This window comes from Mesoplodon densirostris, chromosome 16 (assembly GCF_025265405.1).
Source record: "Mesoplodon densirostris isolate mMesDen1 chromosome 16, mMesDen1 primary haplotype, whole genome shotgun sequence".
NCBI classification, from domain to species: Eukaryota; Metazoa; Chordata; class Mammalia; order Artiodactyla; family Ziphiidae; genus Mesoplodon; species Mesoplodon densirostris.
In genome coordinates, this window is record NC_082676.1 from 5,282,234 (window position 1) to 5,294,606 (window position 12,373).

Sequence of the window (12,373 nt, forward strand, 5' to 3'; positions counted from 1 at the left end):
AAAATAAGCCCTTTCATATAGCTCCCATATTAGTTTAAAATATTCATATGAGTATGACACAACGCTTTTAAAAAGGCCCAAGTGGATGTTTTGAGTCCTTAAATGGGTACTCTTTGTAAATGAGTCACCATTTACAGTGCTGAAGCAATTATATATTTGTGTTAAATTTAATGTGGTATATTGGAGGTAGAGCTGCTCTTTTGTTTAATGCTTTGCCTTAGAAATAATTGGGGTGCATGGATTGTGGGGGAGTGCATTTATGAAAGAATTATTTATAACGTATACATTCTGGCTGGAATTTAAATAAGCACAACCCATAGGTCTCGCATGTATGCCGTTAGTTGTAATGGGTTTTGGACGCTGGCCCGGCATGCAGACCTCTTGCTCCCTCCTTGATTTATATATGGCTTGTTATAATAGAGTTGTCATTCTCTCTTCTTTTTATGTTTTTATATTGCCGTATAGCCTATCAGCTTTTTAAGCTCATCTGTGGCATAAATACCCTAAATGGGAAATGATTTTTAACCTGCATTTGTCTAATTTCCTTGATGAAGTATTTTAGTAAGAAAAGCTAGAAACTATCAATATATACTCTATAAGATGCTTGGCTTATTCTTATATAATTCTTTGTCTCATTTTTTTATTGCTGCAGAGCCCACAGTGCGGGCTGAGCTGCTGGAACAAATTCCTCCTCTTACCATTTTTCTACAAGAAAACAGATCCGATTTTCCCGTGGTGCTCTCTGAACATCTCGTACCCATCGTGGTGCGGTGCCTCACAGATCCAAACAACCAGGTGTGAAACATTATAACCTTAGGGTCTTTGTAGCAAATTCTCTTTCGTCTTATTTTAGCTGACATTCATAATTCAGAAAACAGCTGCTTAGAGTTAAGTGACTCAAGAACAAAAGGTCTTTTTGTGCCCACTTTCTTTAATCACATAGGAAGGTAGATGGCACGCATTCTTATTATCATATTTCTTTTTGTTTTTGTGGTACGCAGGCCTCTCACTGCTGTGGCCTCTCCTGTTGTGGAGCACAGGCTCCGGACGCGCAGGCTCAGCGGCCATGGCTCACGGGCCCAGCCGCTCCGGGGCATGTGGGATCTTCCCAGACCGGGGCACGAACCTGTGTCCCCTGCATCGGCAGGCGGACTCTCAACCACTGCGCCACCAGGGAAGCCCAAGGATGGTTTTAAATAAGGAAAGAAGTCATCCTACCTCCACTGTCCTGTCTTCAGTATTTTGATTATTTTCCCATTTTCTTCTCCGGGTGCTTACATGTTTTCCTACATAGGTCTAATCATAATGCGATGCAGTTTCCTTCATCCATTCATTTGTTCAGACAGCTTCTGAGTGCCCATTATGAGCTGAGCATGGCGCTTCGTGCTGGGGATGAATAGATGAGTAGGATGGATTTTTCTACCCTAGGAAGCTCGTCTGTGTGTCATAGATGTTGTACATCTTCATAATCTTCATATTTTTAATTTTTTTGAATGCTTAGCTTCCTTTCAGCTTTTTTGTTCTGTAGATGCAGTGAGCTTCACAAAAGTTGCAGTTTTATTTTTCTGTCGGCTTTTCTTTTTCCTTTGGATGCATTCTTAAAAATGAAGTTAGGCTGGGTTGGGGGACGTGACACGTCCTTTCTTGAGCTCTCACGGTGTGACGTACCGTGCCCTTGTTTCCTCCTCCTGACCGTCTCGGGAAGAACGGGCATGCTGGTGAGTTCATCCTTGTTTTAGAGGTGAGGAAGCCGAGGTGCAGAGAAGTGTGGTTGTGTGTGTTGGGAGCCCGGGCTCCTGAGGCTCATCTGGTGTATGTATGTTTTGGGATTGCCCAGGTCTACTGGACATTGTAACCAATAGTTTCTCTCCCATTCTAGACCCTGAGCCCCTGACACTAGGACCTGGGTCTTCTTTATTTATCTCTGTGACCTAGCAAAGGGTCTGGTGGCTGGTAGGTGTTTGGAACTGCACTGACTGTAAACTCTCCCTTTGGTAACGTAGCTGTCCTGAGCTCCTTGCCTCTGTCTCAGGGGAATGGCCATCCGACCTCCTTCTCCAGTCTGATGTCTTCCCTCCCCTCTTTGGTCCCATCTCTTGTTCATAGCTTGCTTATTTTCCAGTCTCTCTCTTTTCTCTTTCAGTTATAATCATGCCTAAGTCTCCCTCATCTTTGTGTCCCCTGGCCTTGACCCTGAGCGCACCATCACTCCTTTTCCAACTGTCTGCACTGTGGCCTTGACCCTCTGTGGGCTCCCGTTCAGGGGTCAGCTTGTTGTACTGCAGCTGGTGGTCCTGAAGCCAGTGAGAGGTATCTTGCCTGGACTCAACTAATCTCATTGTGAAATCTGATGTTTTGGTTTTTTTCAAAAATAGTTTTAATTTATAAAATTTCATAAAATATTTTAATCACATGGGAGGATTATGTCATAAACACCCATATCCCTAACCGCCTATATTTGAGAAATGTTTAACCTTTTGAAATTTTGCTTCAAACCTTTTTATTTTTATTTTATTATTTTTTAAAGTTTTCTACATACAACAGCTTTCTTTTATTAATTAATTAATTTATTTTTGCTGTGTTGGGTCTTCGTTTCTGTGCGAGGGCTTTCTCTAGTTGTGGCAAGTGGGGGCCACTCTTCATCGCGGTGCGCGGGCCTCTCACTGTCGCGGCCTCTCTTGTTGCGGAGCACAAGCTCCAGACGCGCAGGCTCAGTAGTTGTGGCTCACGGGCCTAGTTGTTCCGCGGCATGTGGGATCCTCCCAGACCAGGGCTTGAACCTGTGTCCGCTGCATTGGCAGGCAGATTCTCAACAACTGCGCCACCAGGGAAGCCCCAAACCTTTTTATTTTTATTTATAAGTTGCAGATATGGTGAAAACTGCATGGGGCCCCTCCTCCATCCATTCCCCCTTCTCCCTTTTCTGTAGGAACCTGCCACCCTGGCTTGGTGTGTCCCTTCCATGCCGGGTTTTATAGTCACACCGCCAGTGTAAGTGGCCCTGAATAAGAGAGTGTCTTGTTTCAGGGGCTTTAAAACCTTACATAAATGACATCAGGCTGTATTTTCCCTTCTGCCACCTACTTTTATTCTCCCCGTTTTTAAGATCTATCTCCGTTGATCCAGAGAGCTCTTGGTCACTCACTTGAACTATTTTATGGTGTTGCATTTCTATTTTTTTCACCATCGATTTGTCCAGTGACTTCCTTTTTCCTTTGTTTGATCCTTTTGCCCCATTTGCCACTGTTAACTACTTTTGTGGTTTTGAAGAAACCTTTCTTGGACGCCCACTCAGCAATTATTGTTGCTCCATCCCGATATGCCCCAGACACTGTCCTTTATGTATATGAGGTCGTTTCATCCCCACAGCCACCTGTGAGATAGGTACTATCATTGCCCACTTCTACAGGTGAAGAGATTGAGGCTCAAGGAGGCTGATCCCCTGCCCAGGAGGCCCCACTGGTCATCATCGCACAGCGCAAGTCAGGCACAGCATTCGCGCCACTGCAGTGTCACCTGTTGGGCTCGGAAGTGTCCCCCCGCCTTTCCCTCCCTGCCTGTGTCTTCACCAGTCTCCATCACCAGCCCTGGTCCTCGCCCGCCCTTCAGGCTGTTGTCTGGTCTTTTTCTCTTGTGGTGCCGGGTCTCATCTGCACCCCTGGGCCTGGGGAGGTCCCTGTGCGTGCGAACACCAGGACGCCACGTCTCAGCCGGGCCTCAGGAGTTGGTGCGTCGCTGACCTCCTCCCCCAGAGCCCAGTGGCTGGCTGTCCCTAGAGATCTACTGCATCAGATCTGCAGAGTTCAACTCTTCCAGCACCCAAACCTGGTCTCTTTACCTTCAGTCTTATTTTCTCTGTTTTATTTACTGGTGCCTGGAGGCAAAGATCCCGAGTCATCTTTGATTTTCTGTGACCACATGCATGCAGGGACCCCCTCTCCTCTGTCCCCTGCCCCCAAGCCCATGCCTGGTCACAGCTGGAAGTGTCGCTGCGCAGGAGCCCCTTGCCTGCTCTCAGCATTTAGAGCCCTTCGAGGTTTCTAAACTGTCACCCTCACTGAGGCCAAGACGATCTTGTCACTCCTCTGCTTTTCCACCCTGGGGCTCCCACGGTGCCGGAGTAGCTGCCAGAAGTCTTAGTGGGACTTGGAAGCCTTTCCCACTCCCACCTCGCTGGCCCTTCAGGCTCGCACTCCGCCATCCACCCGCCGCCCCCATGCTGTCACCCAGGACTTCTCCCCAGAGTTCATCTCTGTGCTCATGAGCACGCTGTCCTCTCCCCTTTTCCTGCTTGCGGTGTTAGTCTCCTGGGGCTGCCAGAACAAAGTACCACAAACTGGGTGGCTTAGAACAACAGCACCTGTTCAGAAACTTCTCTGCTGGCAGGCCTCCGGGGTTCCAGTCTCCCAGGCTCGCCTCTTTATAACCAGTTCCTGTCTTATCACCTGCGACTCTGCCTGCACATTTCTGGGTCCCGTTGCTATTCCCCTGCATCCCCATCACTGCGATGAGCTGCCAGTCTCATTACTTCCTCTACAAATTGGAATTTCCTGTGCTTTCACTTCCCCAAAACGTTCTCTCTCTAGCCTCTTAGGAGCCCTCGAGCTCCGGCGGTTGCTCACCCGGTGCAGACAGTGAGGGGCAGGCAGCTCCCCAGCTTTCCGCCTCTGTCCCCAGGAGCCTCTGTGCGCGTGTCCCGCCTCGCAGGGCAGGTCCTCTCCGCCAGGGCTCTACAGAGTGTCGGGAGGACAGCTCCCCAGTTTTCCGTCTCTGGCCTCGGGAGCCTCTGTGCGCGTGTCCCACCTAGCAGGGCAGGTCTTCCCCGCCAGGGCTCTACAGAATGTCGGGAGGACAGCGCCGCGTTTTCCCACCCCCTGCCTGCGTGGTACCCGCTCTCCAAGTTCACTCTCTGCGGTGGGAAGACAGACAGCAATGTGTCATCATACAGGAAAAAATGCGTGTATGTGTGTGTGTGTGTGTGTGTGTGTGTGTGTGCGTGTGTAGAAATCTGGGGTAGGCGTTGTGAAGGCAAAGTGCAAGCCTGGTTACGCTGTCAGAGTGTAGATGGGGAACCCGACCCGAGTGGGGAACGGGATGTGTGGCCTGAGCGCAGAGGAACCGTCGGTGCCGTTGGTGGCCTCATCTAAGGCCTGGGGGAGGAAGTGACCGGAGGGCCAGAAGATCCGTGTGGTGGGGCGGGTGGGGCCGGGGGAAGGAGGCAGGGGCCGGCCTGGCACTCACCGTAGGGAGTTTGGTCTTTGATCCTGAAAGCACTCTGGCTCATTCTGTGTTTCACCTTTGGCCTCTTCCAGGTTAGAAAATCAAGTCAGGAGGTGCTGTGGATCCTTCTGAAACAAGATCTAATTTTCCAGCACGATATTTGAAACAAAGTGTGTCCAGTCCTGCTGGCACTCTCTGCCCCTGACAGTGATGATGAGTACAAAGCAGAAGCCGTGAGTGTAAGTCTGTTGGGGAGTGACAGCCCCAAGCCTCGGCAGACTGTCCCATAACTTGACGTGTGCGGGACTCGAAGCGTCACTTGCGTTCAGTGCTGATCGGCACTGTTCCCATAAACAAGGCAGCTGGTGGTGTGGCCTCCATCGGAGAAAGTTCTCAGTTCAGATCCAAGCTTGTCCTGGAAGTGATGATCCTTATATCCAATTGTTTCAGGAAGGCAAAGCTTGGGAAATCAGAGTGATTGGGGCAGAGGTGAGGCAGCTGGCATGGACTTCTGCTGGGCAAGATGCTGAGATCTATTAGGTAAAGCCTTGAGCCAGCTTGGGTCATGGACCCTGTCTCCCAAAGTAAGGAACCAAGTGTGGTATGGGAGCTGCTTTTAGGTGGTACTTGGACAATTAGAAAAAAAAAATCGAATGGACACGTGTGTCTGTTTTATAAATTAAGATGAGACTAAACTAGGTATGTCAGCAAATAAGAGAGTCTATGTGAAGAATGTGGCCATCACGTTTACAGCAGTTTGGGAAATGCTGGGTTCAAGTCTCTGTGCTCTTGTCAGTTAAAGGTATATGATGAAAGAAAGAGTGTAAGTACTGAATGTCTTCTACTTTTAGTAGTTAATTTAATGGTATCCTTGGGTCTGTAGGATTCTGTACCCATTATGAAGTGATTATGCAAGCAAGGACTTCCTACTTGCTTCTGGAACCCTTGTTCACAAACTAGCTGTTGGCGAGCCAGTGCCGGCCTTCACGTGCTGCCCTTAGACTAAGACCCAGCTTGTCCTCGGGCTTCTCCTTCATGGGTCAGGGGAAGGTCATCCAAGGCCACCTTGTGTTCCGTAGCTGCTGCTCCCTCCCCAGGGATCGAGGCAGGGGTTGCTGCACCGGCCGGCCCTTTGTGTTGGCATCACAGAACTAAACAGCTCCAGGAATGTTCCAGCATTTTAGGAAAATACATAAGGATTTACAAAATCTTAAGCCTTAATTGTGAGTACAATAAGATAGAGTTGTTTTCTTGGTTGAGGAAGAATGATGTTCGAAAAAGGAATTCTTTTTCAAAGTGGAAACATTATACACCATGGAGCTAAAAATTTGTAATACAGCATCAGAACATTTGGTCATTATTCTTCATTTATGTAAAAGTTGTCCTCAACTATGAGTTAAAGGTCTGGCTTTTTTAACTAACTTAATTTTTTGCATATTCCATATGTTTATAAGATGAATCAGGCTGAAGAATAATTGATTATTAAAATTCAAATTCTCCAGGGTTCTTTGATAAATTTCAAGTTTCCCTGTAAGAAATTAAATTCATTTTGCAGAATGAACCTGGATAATATCATTTAGTTGGGATACTTGGCAGTTGAGTGGTAAACTTTGCCAACTAGATCTTCTTTTTCATTTGAAAGTTGGTTAGGCTAGTTTCCAAAGCTACTACTGACAACTAAATATCTTATCCCTAAAGACTGCCAAATACCATGACAAATAATTTTAAAGGCGTTTTTGCATGATTCTTATTTTGTTTTGTTTCCAACCACTCCATTCTTGTCAGCAATATTCTTCTTTTCTTTTGGTGAAAATATTTGGAAAATATAACAAGTCTTCAAAAAGCTCTCTTCACATTTCACTTGCAGAACAAATTAGTTCACATAAATTGTACTTTTTATTCCAAGTGGGTTGCCGATTTCATTACTTGAAATGCGCAAGCTTTTAAATGTGGCTGCAAAGAACAGAAATGGTCTTGAACCCTCCCCAGGTAGAGGCACATCTGCGTTTCAGGGCACTTCTGGAAGATTGCCACTTCTCCTCCCTTAGGGCCCCGAGGGAAGCAGGATTTGGGGCTCCTTGCCTGGCCCGTGTGTGCTTGGGTCAGACCCAGAAGCTGTTCTGTCTTCCCTGATTTCCTGGAGGTCAAGGAGTCTTGGAGGGGGCCTCACTCCTTGGGCCCCCAGAGTCCTGGAGTACAGAGGGTGCTGTTCTCTTTTCAGCTAGGAAATGACAGTACGATAGGGAGTGGATTTCATTCTTCAAGGGACAGAGGCCACGTGTGGGATTGGCAGAGCTTCCCCAGGAGGACAGCGCTCTCATTTAGCTGGTCTGAGTGACACCCCAAACACTGTGGCTACCAACATGTATGTGTGAGGAGGTGACAGGTGAGAAAAGAAGCCAATTGCACTGCTCCGATGCCCTTGTATTTTGGGCTTTCTTTGCAGCCATATGGTGTGAATGTTGCTACGTCCATATGTCCATAAGCACACACTCTCGGAACAGTGCTGTTTTGAAGGAATTGCTTCTTGCTCCTAGGAAACGGCGTGCCTCTATAGACAAAATGTGCATCTATTCGTTAGCCTTTGCATTCCCTTTGGAAGTTACAATCAGTTGATTCTGATGCCAGCTACCCTAGTGTATACATGATTGAGAGAATCGGAGCTAGCCAACTGGACATGTCCTGGGCATTTTAAAATTGAGTTATGCAGTGCAGGTTATGTGTATTATGTGTTGGTTTCTTATGTTCTGGTTTCTCAGATAAATGCAGTTTGTTCTGTGAAGTCTGTCTAATATGCCAGGCGACATTAGCGACTCCCTCCTTCACGCATCCCGGAGGCTTGGTTCATATCTGTCTTCTGTCATTTAGCAATAGAACTGCGAACTTCATTTGTTTGTTTATTTCTCTTTCAAAATAGTGCGCTTCTTAAACAACAGGTGTCTTTCTGCCCTCGGCACCCAGCACAGTGCCAGGCCCAGAGTCAGTACTAAATAAATGTTAGTTGTTGAATGAATGAATTGGTAAAACCTGGAAGCGCTGTATCCTGTAATTATATCTAGACAGCATAAACAGGCCACCGGAGACCAATTATAATTCCTCTCGCTTGCAGGAAGGCCATTAGCATTCTGAGATTATAACTAATTGTCAAAAGCCTATTTTTCTCTCACAACACGTTTTCACATTAAGGCTTCCTCATTTTTTTGTTGTCATTCCTAGTTTTGAGCTCATTTTTACTTGTGCATTTATTTAAAAAGAATGTTGTGGTTGTGTGCTATAAAGAATAGTTGGCCCCCAGCAACCGAGTGAAGATCGTCATTGCATACAAGTGGTTCCCAGGGCCACGGGAACGTCATTTCTTGTCGCTCGGAGTGCTGACTTTTTAACGATTCTGGATTTGTTGCACACGGGTAGTAATAAGGTCGTGTGGGCGTGGCACATGGAGAGGGTGGATAAAGATGCGGGGCCCTCTTTAGTTGCCCGTCACCCTGGATACGAAGCCTCGCGGCTCATTTATGTGGCCGTCACTCTATGCAGTTCTGCCGAGCATCATATCAGAAATGTGTGTCTTCTAAATTCGGAAGACACAGCCTTTCCCTCATTTGTGTTGTGGGGATAGTTTCCTTTTCCCCCACCCCCGTTGGTTCTCTTTTCCCTCTTGTCTGTGATGTGCAGAGTCCACGTAGAACAGTGGCTGAACTGCTAACCAGGAGCTTGTTCTGCTGTTTAAAAAAAAGAAAAAAAAGGCAGTGCTGTGCAGTGGGCAGAGCAGACATGAGGGATGGGAAGTCCTTCCTTCTTTCCTTTCTTCTTCCCTTTTTCTTTTTTTTGGAGGGGGGGTGGGAGAGTTCTTTAAACATATTTGGGGGTAATTTTTCATTCTGTCTTAATTTTAAACTTGTAGAAAAGTTGCAGGAGTGAACTCCTGTACATACTTTATCCCACTTCTCCAGCGGTTTATACTTACGTCTGTCTGTTTAATCACATCCTCTCTCTTTACACATCTGCACACACACACAGATATATACATACACATGTGTGTATATTTTTCTGAGCCATTTGAGAGTAAATTGGAGACATTGTGCCCCTTTAGTCCTAAATAATTCAGTGCATATTTCCTTTTAAAAAACAAGGAAATTCTCTCCTAAACAACCATAGTACACTGATCAAGATAAAGAATTTTAACCCTGATACAATACTAATATCTCATCCATGGTTCATGTTCAAATATTTTCGTTTGTCCAGGATCACACATTGCACTGAATTGTCGCATCTCCTCTGTCTCCTTGAACCTTGGGCAGATCCTGAGTCTTTCTCTGAATTTTGTTAACATTAACATGTTGGAAGAGGGATGCCCTGGAAGTAATGTTGTGTCCTCATGTGTCACGTTAGGAGGCCCAGGACTTCAGTTTGTCCTGATGTTGATGATGTTAACTCTGGTGACTTAGACAGAGGTGGTGTCTGCCAAGTTTCTCTGCACCACTTTTCCCCTCTGGACATAATAAGGGGAGTTACTTTGCAGCTACACAAGTTTGCTGTTCATCAAACTTTCACCCACTAATATTAGCATTCACTGATGATTCCAGCTGTCATTCTACTGTGAAGAGCGTTCCCTTCTCCATTATTTGCTGACATTTTGTTGAGATTTTCACATCTATATTCAAGTGGACTATTGTAAGCAATTTGCTTTTCCTGTTATGTTTTTGTCAGCTTTTAGAATCGGGGTTATTCTGGCTTCAAAAAATGAGTTGGGAAGTATTCCCTGCTCTCCTATTTTCTGAAAGATTTTTTTTTTTTTTAAGATTGGTGTTATTTTTCCCTTAAATATTTGTTAGAATTCACCAGTAAAACCTCTGGTTCTAGGGTTTTCTTTGTGAGATGGTTTTTGATAACAGATTCAACACAGATATGGACTATTCAGGCTTGTTATGTCATCTGTGTTATTGGGTAAGTTGTATATTTTAGGGAATTTATTAATTTCATCTAAGTTGTTAATTTATCAAGTTGTTGGGATAAAGTTGCTTACAATATTCCCTTACCTCTTAATGCCTGGAAGATCTGTAGTTTTATCCCTTTCATTTATGATACTGGTAATTTCTACTGTTTATTGTTTCCTTCCTTCTACTTACTTGAGTTCAATTTGCTTTTAGTTTTCCCGTTTCTTAAGGAGGAAGCTTAATATTTTTCAGCCTACCTTCTTGTCTACTTTAAGGGTTTAAAGCTACACATTTAGTGTTTATATCTTTGTGATGTATTGACTCTTTTACTAAGAAGTGACTTTCTTTACCACTAGTGGTAATCTGTATCTTGTAGTCCACTGTGATATTACTGTAACCACTCCAGCATTCTTATGCTTACTGCCCATCATAGTATATTTGTTTACATCTCTTTACTCAAAACCTTATATGTCTTTACATTTAAAATGCTCCTGCTTTCATTAGCATAGAGTTTGGTCTTCCTTTTATAGCCAATCTGATAGTTTCTGCCTTTTAATTGGAGAGTTTATTCCATTTATGTTTAATGTAATTATTGATATATTTGAATTTAATTCTGCCATTTTGTTATTTGTTCTCCATTTGTGTCATTTGTTCTTCTGTTATTTCCTGCCTTTTCTCAGGCTAATTGGATATTTTTGTATACTTCACTTTAATTTCTCTATTGAGGATTTTCAAAAATGTAGGACCTTGCAACATCGTAGCTCCCCTCACCCTCTCCTCCTCTGTGCTGTGGTTGTCATATACATTATGACATGTACATCACATGATGATCCTGGTAATGTGGTATTATAATTTTAGATTTGAACAATTCTATCTTTGGGAGAAAGTAAGAAAAGAGAAAAAATGCATAGCCCTTTATACCCACATTTTTACCATTTTTGGTGCTCTTGCTTCCTTTCCTAGGTCTGAGTTTCCATCTGGTATCATTTCCCTGCAGCCTGAAGAACTTCCTTTAATACTTTTTTTGAATTTGGTTGGCTGCTGCTGAAATCTCCCAGTTTTAATCAGAAAATGCCTTTATTTTGCCTTCATTTTTGAATGATAGTTTTACTGGATATAGAATTGAGGTTTGTTTTTGTTTTTCCTTGCAGCACTTTAAAGATATCATGCTGTTGTCCTGGGGAAGTCAGCTGTCATTCATAGCGTACTCCTGTGTAGAAAATATCCTTTTTTCTCTCTCTGCTCTTGAGATTTTTCTCTTTATCTTTGCAGAGTGAATGCTTATCCTGCTTTGCGTTTATTAAACTCCTTGGATATGTGTACTGATGCCCTTCACTTAATTTGGGCAGTTTTTGGCTATTGTTCCTTTAGGTGCTTTTTCTCTCTTTCTCCTTTCAGCCCGGGCCTTATAAAGTTGGGACCCTTGATATTGTCCCAACAATAAGTCTTTGAGGTTCTGTTTTTGTTTGTTTGTTTTGTTTTTTAAAGTAATTTTTGTCTCTGATGTTCAGATTTAGTGACCTTCATTGATCTGTTTTTAAGTTTGATGACGCTTTTTGTCATCTCCAATCTGCTATTAGCCCTTTCCATTAAACTTTTTATTTCAGTTATTGTCGTTTTCAGCTCTAGAGTTTCCATTTTGACCTTTTAAAAAATATATTTATTTATTTATTTATTTATTTATTTATGGCTATGTTGGGTCTTAGTTGCGGCACACAGGATCTTTCATTGTGGCAGGTGGGATCTTTCGTTGTGGTGCGCGGATTCTCTAGTTGTGGCGCACGGGTTCCAGAGCGCGTGGGTTCAGCAGTTGCGGCGTGTGGGCTTAGTTGCCCCACGGCAAGTGGGACCGTAGTTCCCTGACCAGGGATCAAACCTGCATCCCCTGGATTGGAAGGCAGATTCTTAAACACTAGACCACCAGGGGAGTCCCCATTTTGACCTTTTTTTATAGTTTATATATCTCTGTGATGTAGAGATTCCCTATACGTTCTTTTTTTTGTGTGTGTGGTACGTGGGCCTCTCACTGTTGTGGCCTCTCCCATTGTGGAGCACAGGCTCTGGACGCGCAGGCTCAGCGGCCATGGCTCACGGGCCCGGCACGCTAGCATGTGGGATCTTCCCGGACCGGGGCACGAACCCGCGTTCTCTGCATCGGCAGGCGGACTCTCAACCACTGCGCCACCAGGGAAGCCCTCCCTATATATTCTTTATGCTTG

The 12,373-nt window shown here is 44.7% G+C and overlaps 1 pseudogene; it reads left to right on the plus strand.

The window, feature by feature from the left end:
- LOC132476180 (serine/threonine-protein phosphatase 4 regulatory subunit 1-like) overlaps window positions 1-12,373 on the plus strand; it is a 62,122-nt pseudogene that overhangs the window by 28,803 nt on the left and 20,946 nt on the right.